Source organism: Mya arenaria, chromosome 17, assembly GCF_026914265.1.
Source record: "Mya arenaria isolate MELC-2E11 chromosome 17, ASM2691426v1".
NCBI lineage: Eukaryota > Metazoa > Mollusca > Bivalvia > Myida > Myidae > Mya > Mya arenaria.
The window spans coordinates 16,143,985-16,158,560 of NC_069138.1; the positions used below are offsets into that span (position 1 = coordinate 16,143,985).

Sequence of the window (14,576 nt, forward strand, 5' to 3'; positions counted from 1 at the left end):
ATGTGTATAAAGTCAAAAGCCAGGTTAGTGTCTATATGAAACATATAGTAAAAATAACTGTGGTCTCACGCCTGATGTAGAGGAAGCTTTTGGAGGGGTGGCCTATTTTAAATTGTTATAAATTCTTAATTTATACAGCTATCTGGTTGAAATTAGGCCAGTTGACAGTGCTTAGCCATAGAATATTGGTGTTTGAGTATGAAATTAGAAAATCTTAAATTACATAATATAAATTAATAATATATAATACTCTTATATATTTTGACATTTTTAAAAAAACAACCTACTTTCACTTTCAATTTAATGTTTGGAAATAGTTCCAAATGATGGTAACTAATGAATGAAAGCCTCACTTTCAATTCCAAAGTATAATGGAGGGATTATTAAACATAGGAAGCAGAACCAGGAGGAACTGTTGAAAAACAAGCCAGACAGCCCCCCCCCCCACAAGCTGCCCACCAGGCTGAGCTGTACTTGGTGTTTGCCAACATGCTGTAATTTGTAAGTACTTCAAGATTATATAATGGAAAATTGTATCCAAACTGAAGTACAAAGTGAGTAAGTTTGGTCATATAAGCCCATTGAGACTGTTTGTTCCATTCCTAAATGAATTTCTTTCATGTTGTCAATCATTTCTGAAGTGGCTTTGATAATAATATTATTTTCTAATGAAACTGCTGACTTGTATCAGTCTTTGGTCTGTATTGTGCATCTATTCACACATTTTGCTTGTTCTTTTAAGCAAACATTACATTAATTACAAATTCTATAAGCAATTAAACAAAACTTACTGCACATAGGATGCAGAATGATGTTTTATTTAGTGTGCATATTATTTTCAGCTTATGGACAAGAAAACATCTACTTCAACAACCACAGCAACAAAATGAGATCCCAATTTTAAAGAAATAATGCCACCTTTCATTAAATCATTAATTCATTCTATCAATCATGCACATATATTCATTAATTCATACATTTATTCTGATAATTCAGTTTATTCATTGAAAAACTTGACATTTCTCAAGGCAAAAGAAATAAAAAGTGAGCAGCTTTCATAAAGAATAGAACCTTTTCCCTTCATGCATTAAAAAAACACAACCTTAATACATTATAAATGTTTTAAAAACCCTAATTTATTGCTTATTTTAATAGCCAGCCTGGTTGCTGTAGCCACAGAGGATTTTTCAAGGACAAGAACCAGTGCTGGTAAAACTGTGGTCTCGTGTGGTTTTCCATACCGGCTCTCGGCAAGGATTTTCAAGAAAGGAATATCATCTCCAAGTAAGAAGAAATTCTAAGCATGTCTGGTTTAAATACTTTCAAAATGCATCTGGGTACTCAATAAGATGAGATTTACCTTTGAGTTGTTAAAAACTGATGCAAAATGTCCAAAAGACTATATATTTTATTAAATCTGTCCTGAAAATCTTTGAATTCATGAACTTTTCTGCATATTTATCACATTTATGACTATATTAAAGGTTGTGTATGCCTCAAATGAGTGTTTACAGGCCTTTTTCAAACTTTAACAGTAGTGGCAGATAGTTTTATTTGTGTAAAACATTGCTTTTGTGTCTTGCTTGCAGATCATGATGTGCCAATAAGCTCCAGTTAGCTGTGGCCTTTTTGCCCAGGCGGTAGTCCTGCAATCTGAATCTAGGAGATGCAGCTCTGAATCCAATATTTCAGAAGAATGAAGATGTTAGTCAACTCTGTAGTACTTGTTTGTGTGTAAATGATTCCAATGAGTGAGATTTATAGCAAATCAGGTGTAAATAAGCATCTTATAGACAATGGTGAAGTGCTGTACTCTGAATTTAATGCCAAATCTAGCCTTCAAAACAGATTCTTAAAGTATTTCTTTTTTATAAATGGGCATAATAATGCTATCTCTGCATTTTCTACATCATGTAGCCACCTCATACATGAAAACACTAGCAGTTGTCATGAATCTTTAAGTTTTGGTGTGTTTTTTGCCATTTTCTTTGTTGCGCCATTTGTCCCGGAAGTCAACAAGTTGGCATATAGTGTTGTTTAGACTGTCTATTAACACATGATCACTAAATTTCTTGTCTTAAACTGAACAGTTCTGTTACCTTTGTATATAACTGGACCAGAAAAGCAAAATTTTGACAAGTTGAGGCATTTCAGTTTGGCTCTATGTCATTTTTTATATAAAACACTAAGCTGATGAAGTGGAAAAAAACATATTTTGCTTAGAAAAAAATCTTAAAAGAGTAGGCAGGCCATTTTTGTGGTGCTGTTCTATAGACACCATTGAAAGCTACAAGGAAAACTTTACTTGGTCAAATTATTCCAATGCATAAGGAAATGGCTCTTCAAAGGTTAGCGGCTTAACATCTGAGGGAAATGGCTGTTTCTGCTTTTTATGAAAATACCACAGGTGCTAATACTTGTCTGATTCATTGAGTGTTTGATATATCATTGCCAAACTTTCAGTATGTGTTGCATATAGCCTGCAGCTGAACATTAGGAGTTTTGAAGTCTGTTTCTGAAAAAATGTTGCTTAAATAGGCTCAAGACCACAGTTATCTGCTCCCCGTTGACCAAGATCCGGATGTTAATACAGAAAAAAGAGTGCTTGTGTTCAAGTATCAATATTTTATTAAAATTGAATGAAAAAGAGGCAAAAAAATGTTCTTTTTGCAGAGAACTTGACTGAATTTTGACACTCTATTGCAGAAATTGATAGTTTTCAGTGTAAATATTGGAAAAATCATAGCTTGTGGAAGTCTGAAAATTAGTTGTTTGTAGCCGATTGACTCCTTGGCGGAAGGGTTTTGTATTTGAACTCAATTTTGACAGTCGGGTCAATGGTCAACATGGTGTTTTCTTGTGATAAAATTTTGTGTCTTGAATTGTTCTAGAGATGCCATGTCCTTGTTTTTCAATTGGGATGTGTATAAAGTCAAAAGCCAGGTTAGAATCTATATGAAACATATAGTAAAAATAACTGTGGTCTCACGCCAAATGGCTATTTTTTCAAGAATCATTTTTGTTGAAATCACTATTGATAATCGCGGTTATTGACCTTTCTGACAGTTCTTTTTTTATTATAATAGATCATTGAAACAAGACTAGTTGATGCCCTGGTAATTGTCTTGAACAGACCTAGATATCTGTGGGAACATTGTGTGTTGGGCAGATCTCCCAGGGAAGTATTGTAACTTAGACAGTAGAGGCTGACAACTACAGGCATATCATCTCTCTAACCTTCACCACTGTCTTACCTAGACCTGAACCTGCTCACACCCATACATTAATGTTAGTATGACGTAACCTTACTGCAAGTACTTAGTGGGTAACTGATTGCTGTTAATGATCAACTGATCACCATTCATTACAACCAATTATTAGCAATTATGCAAAGCAAACAGTGTTAAGTGACCACAAATATTATCTGGCAAAGCCTTTTAAAACCTTTTATAAGAAATCCTATGAAAGCTAGAGAAAGCTAAAGAGTGGGAAATGTACACCAGAATAATGTAAGGGAGAATTACTCAACCAATGTTTTAGCCAGAGTTGTATAACTGGCCATGAGTAGTCATGTCAGATTGTCAGCATGTGTACTAATTATCAAGGTAATGTGTGTAATATATAAGGGCCATTCAAAAAGTACTAGACACTGTTTATAAACCATTTTATGTTGTTTGTGATTATTGCTACATATTTCACAGAAATCGTCAGAATCTTCTTGTGCAAATTTTGCTTGATGTAGTTGTATTTTAAACAGGTGGGGAAGAGAAAGGCGGACCAACCAAGAGACACCAAATGACGTTGTTTGCATAATTATGTGCAAAAGGACCATTATTCAGCATTAAAAACAATATAGTTATTTTCTTGTTGTTGTTTTTTTAAATAAGATTTTGACTACAGAGTAATAGTTGTCTTAACATTACGTCAATCATCCTGTTTGTATACTTAGCACAGCTAGTCAGCAAAGATAACATCCCTATTTCATGTTTTCCAAGTAGCAGGAATTTTCTATAAAAGCTTCAAATTTTACATTATTGCTACACCTGTATGAAATTGTCAGCACTTTTGCACCAAAAACAAAGAAATGATTTTTTCTGAAAAATACAAAATATTGTTGTTCCTTCCATCTATTTCAACTTCATTCATTTCTATCACTATAACCTTCAAAAGCTATACCAAAGCACAAGTTGGCAAATTTCAGAGATTGGCCCTAGTATGGCAGCCCAGCCGTATCATTTATTTAAAAGCGGTAATACATCTTAAGGACACTGACAATTTCTTTTAAGAAGAACAGGCAACAGAAAATTGTTTTGAACTTGCTAAAAAAAAATGCCAGAGTGAGCAACAGAACTGCATGGCAGTATTTTGTTGATGTTGGTAGAGCACCTGTAGCACCCAGCGTAATGGGGCAGCCGATCTCCAGTGGCCTTAATGTGTATCATACTAGTATAAATCTTTTAACATGCTCAAAATTTCTGCTGCAGCCATGTGACAAATCTGTACAAGCTTGATTCCTAGGACGTTTGGTTCAGATTTGTTCAACATCCTTACATTAACCAATATAGATGTAAATATGTTAAATTTATAAAACATTCACATACAAACCCTTTATTTCGCAAAGCAATGACACCAGTGGAAGCTAGTGAATACTCTTATGCTTTTCTTCAAAAACAACGATGTTTTTTTTACTTTTAGGAAAATATCTGTAAACCATTTAAACAACAATCTGCTAAAATAATGTTAAACATCAACTTTGACTGTCTTTTTCGTTGGAGTTTATATCAACAGAGAAGGTAACAAAGGCCTCCTGACTGGTCTTTAACTGTGTGGTTTTTCTGTCAATATCTTGAACAATTCAATAAGCAATCCCATCACTTAAGGGTGCTGCCTGTCAATCTGATCAGCCAGCAAAGATAGCAAATTACCAAGAAAAATGCTGGGAATTTTCTGTTAATTTGACAAGAATTCTGCACTTGTACGTCCTGGTATCTTCCCTTCTGTCCAATCTGTTTTCCCTTACATGCACAGCAGGCATGCAAGTTGTTCATGCAGGGCATAGAATCTCTATATTTCAACTCCTGGTAACAGCGGATGTCTGGTGCTAGGAAACAATTGTTTATATATTGTTGATGTTAAGATGCTAAAAATGGCAGCCAGCTATCATTTTGAAACATTCTGACAGAATAATGAACTTGAAATTTATAAGTTAAACATCTTCACTCTTATCATTTTCAAGAATTCCCTGTCCGATCACCAACTATAATGAGTTTCAGGAGAATATAATTATAATGCTTATTATTTCACTGGAAAGAAGAACTAATTTGATGAAAATTATAAACAAAAACAATACATTAAAACTATAAAAAGGGTGAAGTGAGTGCTTGACATGCAGTGAGTGGTTCATGCAGTGAGTGGTTCATGTAGTGAGTGGTTCATGCAGTGAGTGGCTCATGTAGTGAGTGGTTCATGCAGTGAGTGGTTCATGCAGTGAGTGGTTCATGTAGTGAGTGGTTCATGTAGTGAGTGGTTCATGCAGTGAGTGGTTCATGCAGTGAGTGGTTCATGTAGTGAGTGGTTCATGTAGTGAGTGGTTCATGTAGTGAGTGGTTCATGTAGTGAGTGGTTCATGTAGTGAGTGGTTCATGCAGTGAGTGGTTCATGTAGTGAGTGGTTCATGCAGTGAGTGGTTCATGTAGTGAGTGGTTCATGCAGTGAGTGGTTCATGCAGTGAGTGGTTCATGCAGTGAGTGGTTCATGCAGTGAGTGGTTCATGTAGTGAGTGGTTCATGTAGTGAGTGGTTCATGTAGTGAGTGGTTCATGTAGTGAGTGGTTCATGTAGTGAGTGGTTCATGTAGTGAGTGGTTCATGTAGTGAGTGGTTCATGTAGTGAGTGGTTCATGCAGTGAGTGGTTCATGTAGTGAGTGGTTCATGTAGTGAGTGGTTCATGTAGTGAGTGGTTCATGCAGTGAGTGGTTCATGTAGTGAGTGGTTCATGTAGTGAGTGGTTCATGTAGTGAGTGGTTCATGTAGTGAGTGGTTCATGTAGTGAGTGGTTCATGCAGTGAGTGGTTCATGTAGTGAGTGGTTCATGTAGTGAGTGGTTCATGTAGTGAGTGGTTCATGTAGTGAGTGGTTCATGTAGTGAGTGGTTCATGTAGTGAGTGGTTCATGTAGTGAGTGGTTCATGTAGTGAGTGGTTCATGTAGTGAGTGGTTCATGCAGTGAGTGGTTCATGTAGTGAGTGGTTCATGCAGTGAGTGGTTCATGTAGTGAGTGGTTCATGTAGTGAGTGGTTCATGCAGTGAGTGGTTCATGTAGTGAGTGGTTCATGTAGTGAGTGGTTCATGTAGTGAGTGGTTCATGTAGTGAGTGGTTCATGTAGTGAGTGGTTCATGTAGTGAGTGGTTCATGTAGTGAGTGGTTCATGTAGTGAGTGGTTCATGTAGTGAGTGGTTCATGTAGTGAGTGGTTCATGTAGTGAGTGGTTCATGCAGTGAGTGGTTCATGTAGTGAGTGGTTCATGCAGTGAGTGGTTCATGTAGTGAGTGGTTCATGTAGTGAGTGGTTCATGTAGTGAGTGGTTCATGCAGTGAGTGGTTCATGTAGTGAGTGGTTCATGTAGTGAGTGGTTCATGTAGTGAGTGGTTCATGCAGTGAGTGGTTCATGTAGTGAGTGGTTCATGTAGTGAGTGGTTCATGTATAGGCTCATTTTCAGCCCCAAAAAATTGAAAACAATAAATTGAGCTTGGCATCTACGTTCTTTATCAAATTTGATACTAAGAAGGCACATATGTCCCAAGTGTTTTCTTTTTCACCAAACTTTTTTAAACACCTCTTAAAAATAGTTTTAAGATACACTTTTTTTAAAAAACAACTTATGAATTATATCTTTGCAGCATAATCTTATCATCAAAAGTGTTTAAACCCTTAAACCCTATACTAATTGTATGTAAAACACTAAATGTTAGAAAAATATGAGCGCTGGTGAAATTTGATGCAATGTGGCCATTCTGAGAACTAACAAATGATTGACAAATTCATGAAAAATGGCAAAAATATTATATAATTAAAATCTAGCTTCACCTAACTTTCTTGAAGTATTTTATCACCTGTCTGATGAAAGGGGAAATAATAGTGTTCATCTTCACATTATTTTAGAATTATTTTTCATTTAAACATATTCTTAAAACATCACTCACATGGCCGATTAACATTGTTGTAGTCTACTTTCACCTTTATCAACACTTGTTCTTGCTTTTATAAGTGGTATTTGTTTTTGGCCGTGTAAAATACAGGCACTAACCAAGTCAATGTGGTAAACAAATAAAATACATGATTGTAATTATGTTATCTCGATCTCTTGTATACATTGTATATGTATGTATTATGCTCTTGCTAATACATTACCCATCAGAATATAAGGACCCAAGAAAAAAACAAAAACAGAATACAATAGAACTCAGAACGAATACAATAGAACACAGACAGAATACACTAGCACCCAGACAGAAAACAATACCACCCAGACAGAATACACTCAAGACAGAATACCTTAGCACTCAGACATAATACAAAAGCACTTTTACAGAATACAGTAGCATCCACACAGAATACAATAGAACACAGACATAATACACTAGCACCCAGACAGAAAACAATAACACTCAGACAGAACACACTCAGACAGAATTTATTAGCACTCACGACAGATTACAAAAGCACTCAGACAGAATACAATAGCACTCAGACATAATACAACAGCACTCAGACATTATACACTAGTACACAGACAGAATACAATAGCACTTAGACAGAAAACAATAGCACTCAGCCATATTACAATAGCACTCAGACAGAATACAATAGCACTCAGACAGAATACACTAACACTCAGACAGAATACCCTAGCACTCAGACAGAATACACTAGCACCCAGACAGAATACAATAGCACTCAGACAGAATACAATAGCACTCAGACAGAATACACTAGCACCCAGACAGAATACACTAGCACTCAGACAGAATACACTAGCACTCAGACAGAATACAATAACACTCATACATAATACAGTAGAACACAGACAAAATACACTAGCACCCAGACATAATACAATAGCACTCAGACATAATACAGTAGAACACAGACAAAATACACTAGCACCCAGACAGAATACAATAGCACTCAGACAGAATACACTAGCACTTAGACAGAATACCCTAGCACTCAGACAGAATACACTAGCACTCAGACAGAATACCCTAGCACTCAGACATAATACACTAGCACTCAGACAGAATACACTAGCACTCAAGACAGAATACACTAGCACTCAGACAGAATACACTAGCACTCAGACAGAATACAACAAGAGGCCCAAAAGGGCCTATGCTCTACTGGCATGGCTATTGTGGTCATATCAATCCAGAGCATGTATGTATGGGTAAAAGGCAACAGACATATAGTTTATGTTTTGTGTTTGGGTTACCTGATAACGTAGCACGTTCAACATCTGAGCCCAGAAAGAATTGTAAGCAGATTAGTTGCATGAACTATTTTAATATGTGCCAAGTAAAAGTCATCTGACAAAAAAAATGCTTTCAAAACTGTACTCATAGTAAAATTTTCTGTAGTTTTAAAAGTTAAAAAAAGTTGGTCAAAAGGTCAAAGTCAAGGGCATCCTAGGACAACATTGATCAATTTGAACAAACATTCACAATCAATTGTGCTGAGATGGATGCACGAACACACAAAAAGATTTTCAAACCTTTCCAGATTTATGTTTACCAAACCTGTGAACCCTGGGTGTGGCCAGTAATGACACCAGGTGCATAACTTAAACATTCACAACCAATTTTGTTAAGATGAATGCGCAAACTACAGAACTTAAAGCTAAAAAATGGCCTTTGGGCTTTCAACAAGAACAAGGCAGAGTAATTCACAAAATCAACTGCAGAAGCAAAAAGCAAATTTTCTCTCAAAATCCTAGACTTGCAAATTGTCTCCCTTAACTCTAGACTTGAATTAACATATACATGTAAACTTGGCTAAAAATAGAATTCGCTCATGCAGACCTGGCTAAAAATAGAAAGCATTTCTTTAAAACTTTCATGGCCCATAATCTAGGCATTCATGGGCGGATCTTCTGGTTTTCGAAAGGAACCAAGCTTTAATGGATATCTAGATACTGTACAAGTTTCATCAAGATATAATCAAAACTGAAGACTGTATCGTGTTCACAACCAATTATTTACACAATAGCATTTTTTATACTATCAAGGGCCATAATCTAGGCATGCATGGGCCGATCTGGCTGGTTTTCGAAAGGAACCGAGCTCTAATGGATATCTAGATACTGTACAAGTTTCATCGAGATACAATCAAAACTGAAGACTGTATCGTGTTCACAAGCAATTGTTTACAGACGCACGGACGCACGGATGCACATACTACGTACACATTACCATCGCATAAGCTCTTCTGGCCTTTGGCCAGTAGAGCTAAAAACACTCAAGACAGAATACCCTAGCACACAGACAGAATACACTAGCACTCAGACAGAATACAAAAGCACCCAAGACAGAATACCCTAGCACTCGGACAGAATACACTAGCACTCAGACAGAATACAAAAGCACTCAAGACAGAATACACTAGCACTCAGACAGAATACCCTAGCACTCAGACAGAATACAAAAGCACTCAAGACAGAATACCCTAGCACTCGGACAGAATACACTAGCACTCAGACAGAATACCCTAGCACTTGGACAGAATACACTAGCACTCAGACAGAATAGAATAGCACTGAAGGAGAAAAACATAACAATTTCGCTGGGAAATGGAATCCTCTTATCCAGGATATTTGCAAATAACTAACTGTCTTCTTTGATGGATTACTGTTTTTCACCCTCATAATATGGAAACTGTGAGCAAGGATATTAAGTGCACAGATTGAGAACATATAATTATTAATAAGGCCTGCATGAAGACAATTTTTGTTAGTTAAACAAATGTTAAATTTGAAAAAAACAATGGAGCAATCAGGGAAATATGATTTAAAGTACATCGTTTTCTCCTTAAAAATATAAACCCAAAACAAAAACTATTTCCTACATAAATAATCTTTATTGAGAATGAAAAACCAATGTGGCTGAAGGAAAACTTTGACCGAAAAGTCAGACATAGTATGTCAGACGCACCAAACCCTCTATAATTTAACTCACACTCAGTAACAATATACCAGTCTAGACTGTTTTTCCTGATGATAACAGTGACAAATGATACTCTTTAGAGAGATGAAACTGACTGGTCATGCAGGCAAGTCGCTGTTCGGGCAGTACAAATTGACCATCCCTCCCGTGCAAGATGGCATTGCATTAGTGCTTTATAATTTTATTACCCATAGCTTAAGATTTTATACAAACAGTAGTATCTATGTATATTTGAACAGTAACTGCAGTATTCTGGTACATGATGTGTTAATATCAGATGCATACCTCAATATATCCTGCTTCAAATCTCTATAAGGCCAAAAAAAAAAATTGTTTGTTTAGGGTAACCTTCCCAAAATTTCTAGGTAGGGTAGGTAGGGATTTTTTTTTTTCAAAATCTGTCGTAAGTTCAGTGTTTTCTTGCACAATCATGTCAGTCTTTCCTACATTACTGTCATTGCCTGACTTTGTTTTATCATATAAACAATAATTCTGATTAAAATATGCATTTATCCGCCCTTCGTAACTCTCTATTCGCTAATGAATATTTTTTTTGCTCAGAAACGGAAAAAAATAGTTAGGGTCGGCAAATTTTTAAAGGTAGGGTCGGGTTACCCGAAACAGACATACTTTTTTTTTAGGCCTAATTGTTAATTACACCCATATTTCGTTATATCTAAGCTCCATGAAGGATGCTATCTGATTGGCCCAGAGCAGTCACATGCATGACGTATATAATCCCTACCCAGATGTTATTTTGCAGTATGTGTCATTCCATCCCTGTCACTTTTATACCCCACAGAAAACATTACAAAATGGTGGCTGAATAATTCGATGACTTTTATAACTTCAACAAACAAGAAAAAACAAAATGACGAACAAACACAATCCTCGCTTAACTCTTTCTTTTCCTGTTTGGGGGAAACATATAAACGTGTTTCGGGAGCTAAATATTTAATGGTCTCTACTATATTATGATAGAAGATTGGATATAAGTGAGAAACGTTGCACCAGCAGTGAGGAAAATAAATGCTTTTTTACACAAACATTTGAAGAAATGGATTAAAAACACCCATACAATGCTGCAGACAGCAACTTCTTGTTGCTTCACTCTCACATCGCATAACACCACTAGGGGTGTATATCCAATACACCCCCCCCCCCCAAGTTACTATTAGTGTAACTCATTATACCACTGTATGGGACTATCATAATCCCATTACCTCTTGACCTACCAGTTGAGAATAAACCAGCATTAACAAGTTTAAACAATTATCCCAGCTATTCTTGATAACAACACAATTGAGAGTCAAGGTGCACATTATATTACTGTCAAAACTTAGGAGTATACTCAGAAAGCTATGTACTCAATCTGGCAAATTCAAAATGAGATTTCCATGTGTTTATTTAGTGCCTCAGTAATCATAAGTTTGTTTACTGCTAGGTTGCATGAACAACACCTGGACATAAGACTGTAGGTCAGATTGTGGAAAACCATTAATATTTGTATGTTTTAACTATATTAACTAAAAATGTCAATGCATCAATTTCAGCAGCCCTGTTGACATTTATAAAAGTTGCAGTCAGCAACTCTTGATCATAAAATTATAAATAAACAATAAACTGTTGTAACCCGTTATGTTGAAGTAGTCCTAACCTGGGTAAATACTTTGAAATAACAAAACTTTGACAAAGCGGAAATTCCCAAAATGAAGCACCAAGCCCCTAACATTCTGGTCGGAATGTCTGTTCCCTCTGGTATTTACATCATAGAAACAGAGGGAATAAATTTAGTACCGGGCGGAAAAAGGTTTGACAAAACCAGCAAATCGAAATGAAAGATTTTGACATAACGTTTTTCAAATGTATACATGTGTTGCTGTATTTTCAAAACTCTACGATTTTGTAAATGAAATGCAGTTGTCATTAATATCTTTCAAGGTTAGCATTCTATCATTAGTCAGTCTGGGTACAGTAAACTAGGAAGAAACATTTTGTTCTCTTCTCATGCCCTTGCAAGGATAAACTATATTACTTCGGACTGTATTTTACTGGAAACAAACACCATTTTTCCCTAAAGCCCTCATGCTCAGTTTATTTTCCTACCTGAAATCCAAGCAGAAGCATAACAAAAAGGAATATCAATCAGCAACAAAACATTCTCAATAGCCGTTAAATGCTCAATAGATTGTTAATGGCTTTTACTTCTGGATGCACTTTGGTTTGTGACTCTCTGACTAATGTGGAAAATCTGCAGTTTCCGGGGATTAGAAGAGAAACACATTCATTTGGAAACAAGATAAATCAGAGTTCTTGTTAGGCTTTCATTGAGTTCATGTGTTTTCAAAACTCTAAACATATCAGGGTTTTCAACTTTGTACAACAATCTCTGATACGGACTGATTTTAAAAAATCAAGGGTAAACATCTTCCACTGAATCTCTCAAATAAAGCTCAGCAAAGAGCAGTGGAAAACACCCTCTCACACCCCTGTTTACCCCCTCTCAAACCCCTGTTAACCCCCTCTCACACCCCTATTAACCCTTTCTCAATCCCCGAAAACCCCTTTTTAGCATCCCGATTAACCCTCTCTCACACCCCTATTAACCCTTTCTCACTCCCAGTTAACCCTTTCTCACCCCCTGTTAACCCTTTCTCACATCCCTGGTATCCCTTTCTCACACCCCTGTTAACCCTTTCTCATCCCCCCTGTTAGCCCTTCCTAACATCCCAGTTAACCCTTTCTCACATCCCAGTTAACCCTTTCTCACACCCCTGTTAACCCTTTCTCACACCCCTGTTAATCCTTTCTAGAAACCCTGTTGACCCTTTCTCACACCCCTGTTAACCCTTTCTCACACCCCTGTCAACCCTTTCTCACACCCCTGTTAAACCCCTCTCACACCCCTGATGACCCATACTAACACCCCTGTAAACCCCCTCTTACAACCTGTTAACCCCCTCTCACACCCCTGTTAACCCCCTCTTACACACCTGTTAACCCCCTCTTACACCCCTGTTAACCCCCTCTCACACCCCACTTAACCCTTTCTCACACCCCTGTTAACCCCCTTGCACACCCCCATTGACCCTTTCTCACACCCCTGATAACCCTTTATATCATCCCTGTTAACCCTTTATAACATCCCTGTTAACGCTTTATAACACCGCTGTTAACCCTTTCTCACACCCCTGTCAACCCTTTGTAACATCCCTGTTAACCCTTTATAACATCCCTGTTAACCCTTTATAACACCCCTGTAAACCCTTTCTCACACCCCTGTTAACCCTTTATAACATCCCTGTTAAACCTTTATAACATCCATGTTTAACCTTTCTCACACACCCATTGACCCATTCTTACACCCCTGTTAACCCTTTCTCACACCCCTTTTAACCCCCTGCTTAATTTTAAGACCTTTAATATAAGTATCAATACACTTAAGTGTTTAAAGATAACATTAATGCTATTTTTTGGTAAAATTATTATTAAAAATGCTCTTCCTAGTGTCTTTTCACACAGGTCCGGAATACAGAAATAAGGCTAGTGTATAAATACATATTTGACAATGTTGGAGGCATTTGAAAACTTGCCCATTATGGATGTAAAACGTTATAAAGTCGCAGTAACTAGCCTTCAATATATAACATCAGACGTCGCGAAAGTACAGAAAAAGTCTCAGTCATTTGGACCAACATCCTCTGATATTTTGTCGGTCCGAAAGAAAATTTGCCGGTCCGGTCAAAGCCTTTGTTGCTAAATTTACATTTACAAGAAATAAAAACGTATTAAGATATCAACCAGTTAAACTTGAACACAAATAACAATTCACAGAGCTTCATTTGCCAGGTTTTGTCCTGGAATATAGAATTTTAAGATAGCCATTTCTTGACACTCGCACTAAATCATAATGCAAATTCTGATTGGTCGATTTGTTGGCAATGTGTATTTTTTGGACCGAACAAGTACCGGTTTCGTCATGGAATAACATGTTCCAAAGGATAAGATTATTGTTTGGAACATTTGGAACTGTCATTTAAAAAATTCCAATGTCATGACAAAAGTTTATCATTTTAGCCTTTCAAAACATCGCGCGATAATATATACACAGTAGTAAACGTTATTCGGCAATGTATTACAAAGGGAGGCAAATGCTGCATGGTGTCTGACATAGTGCGGTACGCATTCCGACATCTACACTACCGGAAAACGACATCAGATTCGTAAACAAATGGTTATTTGTCAATATCATTGATAAAAGGCGATTTTCTGTTAAACAAAAAAAAAAATTCTTACTTTGAGCGGTGTTTGATAGTTGATAAAGTTTAATCTTGAGTATTATTTTACATCTGGCCGTGA

At 36.7% G+C, this 14,576-nt stretch overlaps 1 protein-coding gene across 2 annotated transcripts in view; it reads right to left on the reverse strand.

Annotated features, from left to right (window-relative positions):
- LOC128224098 (14 kDa phosphohistidine phosphatase-like) overlaps nt 1–14,576 on the reverse strand; it is a 76,417-nt gene that overhangs the window by 45,177 nt on the left and 16,664 nt on the right. The gene's annotated exons all lie outside the window — the stretch shown is intronic.